Source organism: Chiroxiphia lanceolata, chromosome 2 (genome assembly GCF_009829145.1).
Source record: "Chiroxiphia lanceolata isolate bChiLan1 chromosome 2, bChiLan1.pri, whole genome shotgun sequence".
Classification (NCBI taxonomy): domain Eukaryota; kingdom Metazoa; phylum Chordata; class Aves; order Passeriformes; family Pipridae; genus Chiroxiphia; species Chiroxiphia lanceolata.
Window position 1 is genome coordinate 8,969,728 of NC_045638.1, and position 9,470 is coordinate 8,979,197.

Below are 9,470 nucleotides of genomic sequence, written 5' to 3' on the forward strand. Positions count from 1 at the left end.
GTGTCTCAGAAATAATCTCCTCCGCAAAGTTAGACATGAGTCTGCCTCCTTTCCAAGGAGGTGTAGTATGTTTTTTTTTAAAGACTGTTTAGGCTTTAGAAAGCAGCAGAAAGGTAGTTTGAGTGGCAATGTCTCTCTGCTGTGACACCCTGTTGAACCTTGCAGAATTTCATGGATCTGAAAGCCTGAGCCAGCCCAGAGCAGCCTTGTGCTGTGGCTGACAGCTTTAGAGCACAGCCACATTCCCAGAGGCCTATCCTGCACCTGTTGGAGGGAGCAGCAAGCTGCTCATTGCATTTGTGGACTAAAGTTTGCTCTCCAGAGTAAACATGATCGGATCTGGCAACTGGAAGTGAGACGGTGAACCACTAATGAGGCAAGAGACTGGAGAGGTGGGATAAATCTTGTGCGACTCACAGCCATCAAAAAGGGGACTCTGCACAGCCTGCCTTACTCTGGAACCAGAAACTGTATTAAAGTCTGATTGGTGGCAGTGATGGGATATTTGATCATGACGTAAAATGAGGGTGAGGGGACCTGGACCGAAAATGCCGTGTTGTGGCGAATGTCTCTCTTCCCTCCCTCTACTTCCAACACACCACTCCCTTCATTAAAATTCTCTTGGAATATGACTTCCATCAGGTGACATAACTGGGGCTTAAACAAAGATCCATTACAGAAAAAAAACTCATATATGTCTTCATTTTCCTAAAACGAAAACACACAGCTGCGTAAATGATACAAGTGGTTTCTGCATTGTTTGTTCCTTCGTGGATATATAGAAAAAACATCTCAAATGTAGCCCAGGAATACTTCACCTCCTCATGTGTGCAAGACAGGCAGCATCATAAACATCTTCCTCCTGAGCCTCTCAAGTTTCAGTAACTGAAAATCAAATGAAGTCTTCAAAACCTGTTAAAAGGGGTTTGCAGCAACCTCGTTGACAGGCTCTGTGATGGGCCAGCTCTCATTGGTATCAGTTACTTTCTTGGCCATTCCAAATGGATCACAAAATCATAGAATGAGAGAATGGTTTGAGTTGGAAGGGACTTTAAAGATCATCTAGTTCCAACACCCCTGCTATGAAGGGGGCCACCCACTAGGTAGGTTGCTCAGAGCCCATCCAGCCTGATCTTGATGCTTCCAGGATGGGGCACACTTTCAGGGATGCTTGGATGCCATAAGAGGGTCTGTGCCCCATATTTTTGCTTATGAGGATGCCTCTGAAAGTTAAACAGTTGGAGTGGTTGGGGAGGAAAGGAGGAGTGCAGTTCTGAATTGTGAATGCCATTCTGGCTATGAGAACGAGCCTGTTCTTCCTGCCCAGGAATGGCAGTGTTCTCTCTGTCTTTTTCTTCCCCCTAGCTCGGCTAAGCTACTTGCTCCTTCTCTGGAGTGAGAAGTGCAGGCACCCAGGATGCTCTGTGCTTTGGCAGCTCTGCCTTGCCTGGAAGCTCCTCAGACACCATAGCCCCTGAAACATGGATTTACTGGCGCGGAGGTTTCATGAGAGGCCACAACCCCTGCAGGGGCTGATCTTGGATCAGTCACACAAGTCACAAAGTCTGATGTTCCCCTTAACAGCCTGAATACAGGCCATGAAATGGAATATATTTCAGCTGCCCCCAGCCTAGCATTAGTAAATGCAGACACTGGCCTGAATCAAAGAAAGGGCAGAGATGCTGTGCCCTTCCACAGTTGGTGAGTTCTGGTGCTCCCTGATGCTTGTGAGTTTTCCTATTAATTTTGAAAGTCACATGACAACACACAGGAAATGTTGCCCGTTGCAAGTGTGAGTATAAACAGTACTCAAACCACCCACACATCACCCATGATTTAATTCTGGTGCTTCCACCTTCTGAATGAGTGAAAAACTTTGCTATTACAAAAACGTTTGTGTTTGTACTTTGTTCTAATTTGGAAAATGCATCCTGTACAAGGAAAGGCAACACTGGGAGCTGTGTATTAATTACATAGGAGTGTAAAACTGGAAAATGGAAAAAATTAAATGCTATCTTCATTCTGTTTCTAAATTTCTTTCAAGCTACTTGTTACACACAGTATTTTCATCCTTCTTTGCACTGAAAAGTTCAGTGATGCCTTAAGCCCCTAATAGTTTTTTATTTTTCTAATATTGGTAAGCCTTAATAAGTTTTATAGGTAGATTTTAGAAAAGCAGCAACCCTCACTCCCTTGCATCCCTTTCCCTGTAGTACCCTTGTTTACACTTCCTTTACCCTCTTACCCCATTCTATGCTCCCTATATCACTCCTACCCCTGACTACAGCAGAAATGTTTAGTCTTTTGTCAAGGTAAGGCCTAGATGGTTGGCAGACAGCATATCAGGGCCTAAACACAGAACACGGTCAAAAACTGGGGTACTATGTACCTGCTTTTTTGCTCTGATGATGTGAAGGTGATGAAGTAGGTGGTCCGAAATGCACCCCATACCCATTTTCAGGGTAGACCGGGGCGGTGCAGAGCAAAGGCCACAGGGTGGACACATTTGGGATTGGATGGATGCTATTATAAAATGTACATCTCAGGTACAGCCTGCGTATGTCTGTAACATCTTTAGCCTTGGCAAAATAGACCCTTCTTATCTCACCCCTAATTAACTGCTCCGGAGATTTTTTTCAGCAGCATAAATCCCACGGCAACACAGTGAACAGGGATCTGATCCCTTTCCCCCATGGTGTGGGCGGCCCAGTTCTAGTTCCATTTCCATCTGAGGAACCATTTCCGATGACTCCAGCGCCAGGGTTTCTTCAGGTCCTGAGCCTGGAGGGGAGAGGTGCTCTCCCTCCTCCACCCATGTGGCTCCATGGCAGGCACAGAGACAGCACACTGGCGTGGAGAGGAGGCAAGAGAGAGTTTATTGTTGGGGGGGTTACATTTATAGGGTTAGAAGATTCACAGAGTAACCAATTAGAAAGTCTCAAGGGGCTTACAGGAACACCCAGTCACAGGAAGGGGTTAACAAAGGGTCCAATGAGAACCCTTAGGACATCTTCCCAGGACATTCCTGCATGGGATAACACTTGTCGTGGGGGGTCTTGGGAAGAAGAAAGCATGAGTTAGCAAAGAGACTACAAAAAGCCATTTTGAAAACATGTTTAAACCACATTTTCTCATATACTGCAGATTTACTGCCACACAGGGATCCTTTGCAGGATGACAGTATTGCAAAGAATTCAGATCTCAGAATTCTTCATTCCTTGCAGTAATTTTACCCCATTGCTTGGAATTAATTTAGTTCCTCTCCTGCTCTATGCAACAATGCTGCACAGATTTAAGGGGCAGACACCTGCATTGGTCTAGGGGTTTCATACCTGCCTCCTAAAAGGGACAATGAAAAGTTTGCAACTATAAACCCCAAAAGAGAGAGTGATATGAAGAACAGAGGGAAAGAGATCCAGCACCTCCTTCTCACGTAGCAGGAGGAAAAACCGAAGAGAGGACCTTGATTAACCTCTTTTGCTTGTATGCTGAAGTCTTTATTTTGAATGCTGTGCAATACTTGTTTACCAACCATCCCCTGATTCTACACCAAAGAGGGAGAAGCAAACAAGAGGTTTGTCAAGCTGTCTTCCCTGAAGGGACTCTTCACACACAGCCTGAGGCTTTCACTGTAGGAACTTGCCTTCACTCAAGGGAATGACATAGTCTGAAACTTCTGTTTTTCTGTTTTGTTTACAGAATAAATTATTCCATGCTGAGATAAGGCAGAAAAGAGGACAGATATGAGCCAGGAAAAAAATTTGTCAGTGAGACTCCAGTAAGGACTGGCAGATCTTTGCTTTACACTACAACCCTCGATATAACCCTGCTCCTGCAGTTCCTCACACAGCCTTTGGCAACGATCATGAGAGACCCACGTGCTATATTAAAAAAATCCATGTATGATCCGATGCTATTTGCCACACCACTCTTGGCTTGAAGTCAAGCAAGCACTATCACAAAATGGGCCAGAATGGCTGGACACTGCTGTGTTATTGGAAGGAAGAGCCACCACCAGCACATACCCTACATACAGAAATTTCATTACATTAAGCAGGCAGTAGTTTCCAGGTAGAGATAGAAGAAAGTTATATACATGTGTATATATATATAAAATGTATATTATATATAAAATGTATATTATATATAAAATAAATATCTATTTTTATATATATATAAAACAAACATATATTTATACACACACACATATATATACATACACATTATACAGCATAAACTACGATGGAATAAAGGTAGAGGCCAAAATAACCTGGCTTTGCATGAGACTGAGGGAGAGGAAGCCCAGCTCACAGCCTTTCTTAGGGTCCCAGCCTTCGATCTGTTAATTGGGCTCTGGAACACAACTATTATCTTTGCTCTCACTCTGTAGCGAGAATTCTCGTCTTCTCTTCCCAGTGCTTCAGATCCACTTCGTTACGCGTGCCGGCGACAGCCCAGGGTAACTCACCTGTGCCTGGAGAGAGGGACTTCACCAGCGATTTCCCACTCAAGAAAACACCTCGGAAGATGTGAGGGAGGGCAGTTTCTCCTAAGTCGTGGGTTCTCCAGCCCGAGCGCTCCCGGTGGCCCCGCGGCTCGGCGGTGCCACCTCCTGGGCAGCGCCGGGACCCCGCATCTCTCATGGGGTACAGCTCAGCTGAAGGAGCCGGAGATGTGCCCATTCTGCCCGGACCTTCCCACCGTATGCACCTGCCCTCGTGTCCCCTTTTCTGTTGCATCCCTGTTCAAAATCGCTTTCCCCACTTTCCCTCTCGCTTTCAGTGCTGGGCTGTCGAATCCCATTTCTAATTAGCAGCTCATCATCACAGTCTGGGAAAGGATCTCCAGAGATAATTAGCCCACTTGCACTCTGAATAGGATCTACTGGAGCTGTATCACTCCAGACACACATTTGCATCCCCACTTCCACAACTAGAACAAAGGAGGTGCCTCCCAGCGTGCTGTAGCTGTGCTGTGGTAGCTCATGATTGAGAGTGTGTTGTGAGGAGTCATTTAAAAACCCCTGAGAGGAGAGGTCTGCTCAGATGGTGTTAGTGGGCTGGGCTAAGAATTGTGGAGTGGGATCTATGTGGGTACTGCATATTGCAGTGGTCTCTGGACCGGTTCTGGCAGTGAAAATCCTGTGCTTTTATCTGGGCTGGGTGGGTGTCTTAGTGTCTGTGTTACAGCAGTGGAAAAATGGCATCATATAACTACACAGCCATAGAAGTATTCCAGCATTCCCCCTCACACACAGAAACAGTCACCCAGGAGTGTAAACCATAGTGACTAAATTCTGCCCACACAGGGTAACCTTACAGGCCTCTGCATTGCTGCAGTTTATCTTCTAAAATGCAAAGGAGTGCTGTGACAGCTGTTTTTACTGATTTTTCTCTCTCCCAGTCCTCAGTGTGGGGGCAACAGGGTGACCCCATTCAATTACCTGTTCGTGACCAGACACCCAACAGATACAAATCACAGGATATGCTGAGCTGAAGGGACCCACGAGGATCACTGAGTCCAACTCCTGGCCCTGCACAGGATCACGTACCTGAGAGGATCATCCAAACGCCCCTTGATTTCTGTCAGGCTTGGTGCTGTGGCCACTTCCCTGGGGAGCCTGTTACAGTGCCTGACCACCCTCTGTGTGAAGAACCTTTTTCTAATATCCGACCTAACCCTCCCCTGACAAAACTTCAGGCATTCCCTCAGGTCCTGTACAGTGCCTGTTTCCTTTCACTTATTTGTCATGATAAAGCTTTTTTTGCTCCTGGATTCACCCCGATAACTTGGACACTTGCCTGAGAGTACCTCACAAAGCCTGGGCTTAAGTCACACTCAAGAGAAACTCAGAGGCATCCATCCATCTCTTAGGGAAACTTAGTGAAGACAAATGTCACAACCTGGCCTTTGAACTAGGATGACTTTCTTCCAGGCTGAATTACCACTGATTAATAACTCCTGAAGCCTTCTGTTGCAAGACTATTTACAGCTTTTTTTTTTACATATGCACACACCTCCCTCCTGTACTACATTTTCAGCACTTCCAGAGAAACCACTATGAAAAACCAAAATTTAAATGAGTAGATTAGATCAGAGATTACAGTTTCCACAATATTATTCATTCATTATCTTTCTTGCTTTTATGACCTTCTAATGTAAGATTTGATGGTTTAATCATATTCTGCTATTTTCACTGTTAAGGTTTTCCTGGACGCAACAACAGGCTAGAGATACCTCAGTTCTTTCTCAGCTGGATGTAGAGATCCTTCTCTCACATAGTTTTTCTGACAAGCTCAAGAAGCTGTGTCCACCTCAATTAAAATCAGAGCTGTTGACCGCTAATTACAGTGACCTATGACTATTTTGCATCCTGGGACACAACTCCACCTCACTGAGACTTTTGCTATCTGGCAGGAAGAGTCTGCCAGATCAAACTCCAATTCTTTGTCGATACTTTTTTTCCATACAAATATGGTCTTACATGTGCTAATTGCTTGAGTTTCTATGACACTAGAAATTCTTTTGAATGAGTGATACACTTAAGACCACAAACAGTTCTTGTTTTTAAATTTTAGATCCGCTGCTAGGAAATCTTCCCTTTACCTTGCAATTTTTTTTTTCTTTTCTTGCTTGAAGAGACAACTGCTCCTTTGCTGTTGTACCCTGGTAGGAACAGTGATGTATGGTTTATTAAGCTGGCAGCTCAAACACATAAGCCCTTGATAGCCATAGGACACTCTAGGACAAGTGATTGATAGGTGTTTGCTAATGGATTCCTGCTTGGTGCCCCTGTGGGCTTCCATTACATTTGTACCAACAGTAAATGATACTGAAAGAGTCAGGTGTCATTGCATTTGAGTTGTCTGATGAGTTAATGGTTCAGCACTCTTTAGCCTTCCCTGAATTTGCCTTACCATCAATCCTCATGGCACAACAACAACATCCTTACTGGGGCCCATATTTCATGGCAAGGCAGAAGTAATTTTTCACGTATTACATTCCTTGCCTGTTCCCACCTGACACCTGCCTCCCCTGCAATGTTTTCCCTTTCCTCTTACTCTGAAAGCAGCTTGGTTCATTTCTGATCCACACAGACAAATCACCATGAAGAAGGCTTAGCCTGTGCAATGTCCCAGGTTTCTCCAATCGATTACATTTATCTTTCAGTACGAACTGACAGATTTTTTTCGGGGCATCGCATCTTGACAGCTGATGAAGAAAATGGGATCCAAGCAATAACCATCCAGCTACCACATGGTTTAAAACATGATCTAATATAGGCATGGCCTGTTGTTTTTCTTCCCATGTATAAGGTGGGATTGAATAAACAAACTGCACATATTGTGTCAGTGCTGATATTTCTGTTCTGATCATTAGCAAGGAAATTACCTATTCGTCCTGAGATGCAGAATCAGAACTAATGTGTGTACTGCAACAAAATGCATATAATTAAGACTGCTGGTATTAAGACAGTCAAACAAAGAAGATGGTTTTTTTTACATATGCTAGTGTGGTGATCAGAGAGATCTCACTTTCTGAGGCTGGGCCTACACTACCTGGCTCTACCTTAATTCCTTTATAGGGTTTGCACGATGTAACTTCAAGAGTGGATAAATCTAGGCTTGCCCTCAGTGCAACAGGTTTCTGAGTTGCTCCACATATTCCACAGGTTTGCAGTGACATTTTAGTTTTTAATAAAATATTTCTTTTTCTCCTGCTTGGTCTTTTTCTTCTTGTTGGTTAAAAATAAGAAAGGGTGGAGGGAGCTCACAATAAGCACAATGAAAAAAAGTTTAAGAAACATCTAATTACTCCACTGCTGTAGGGCTGTCTTGCTTTCCTTGCAGTACTACAAGTTGGTGCTACTAATTTTGAAAATTTCCTTTCCATTCTAATTTTTTTTAAATTACACCTGAATGCTTTTGAGTTACTGTACTGCCCCCTAGTACTAAAATTTTCAATGTGGCAGTAAAGAATTGATGCACTCCATGAGTTCAGCCCTTTTCACAGCTTTCAACTTAATACAACACAGATACACAAGAATTGCAAATCCATGCATAAAGACAACAAAATGCAGTGCTGGCAGTTCCTCTGTAAGGTGCTGTGCTATTGTTTTTGATATTTACCATCCCACTCTAGAAGCCAGATATGAATTAATCTTCACCTTGACTACTTCTGGCATCCACTCTCCATCTGTATCTGTTTCTGATCATTTTCTGGAAAGTATCTGTGGCTGATTAAAGCTCTGGACTGACAGGGCACATTAATCAGATGAAACAACTAGCTGATGAAAGACATTTCAGAAGTTAAAATATGCATCATCTATTCCCTGTCATTTTGTTAGCTCTGTCAAAATAGGAACTTAAACAATTACGAACGTGAAGGCACATAACGTGTTTAAGACAGGCTGTCTCTGGTTCATTCAATCATGTCTCACCTTCAGGGTCAAAAAGTTACAACTGTGATGTTATTCCAGAAGGATCTCAATAAGCAACATTAACAAATTACCATCCATCCTCTGCTTAGATATGTTTACCCCTTAATGCTAGTCTGTGATTAGAAGCCTTTACACACAGATGCAATCACATGTGAATTTCAGACCTGAAAGGCAAAATTTTCATACCTGAATACAGAGAATCATATTTTCTGTAAAGCTTTATTTCAACAGCAAGGGATTTTCCTTACAACTGCAAGAAATTAAAAAAAAAAAAAAGAGGATAAGACTGTCGGGTTTTTTTCCCGGGATATGAAGTTGTTGTTCATCCAAGAGAGCGATTCAGTAAGCTTTCATATTGTCATTTTGAAGCACCTACCCTTCATTTTTACTTTAGTTTTGGAGTGAACCCAAGACCTAACAGTTTTATTATACTTATTTTCCTTGGTCAGGAAGAAATCACATAATCCTTAGTACTTTCACTTTCAAGTCTTCTGCCTCTGGTGAATCAAACTTACCCCTCTGCCAAATTACTGTATATTCGTGTTTCTGTGATGATTCCTGAGTGACTAGGGGCAGCCAATGCAACTCCATTTTAAAATAAAAGATTTTAAATATCCACTATGATGTCTGGCTTGCAAATATCTGAGTTCAAGAATCCCATTTTCTTGGTACATAAGCCCTCCAAACAGGTAGAAAGTAACAGAAATGGTTTATTGTTTTTAGGGCTAGAAATTTTCAGCTGCTATGGGACAAAATGAAGGAACTATTGGGGAGTTAAAGACCCCTCAACAATTTAGATTTTTTAAAATCAGATTACAGTTTACTAACCCAAATCTCGTTAAAAATATTAATTTGTTGTCATGCATTTTACAAGACTAACAGAACCCTGTCTTTTATTAGAATGCTTAGAAACTTACTTAACCTGTTCTGCAACTGATGGACCAGTGCAGAAAGTATAATGCCCAATACAGTCCATGCTGTATCCTTCCAACTGAAGTGACTCCCATCACCTCCCATGACTTTATGATGT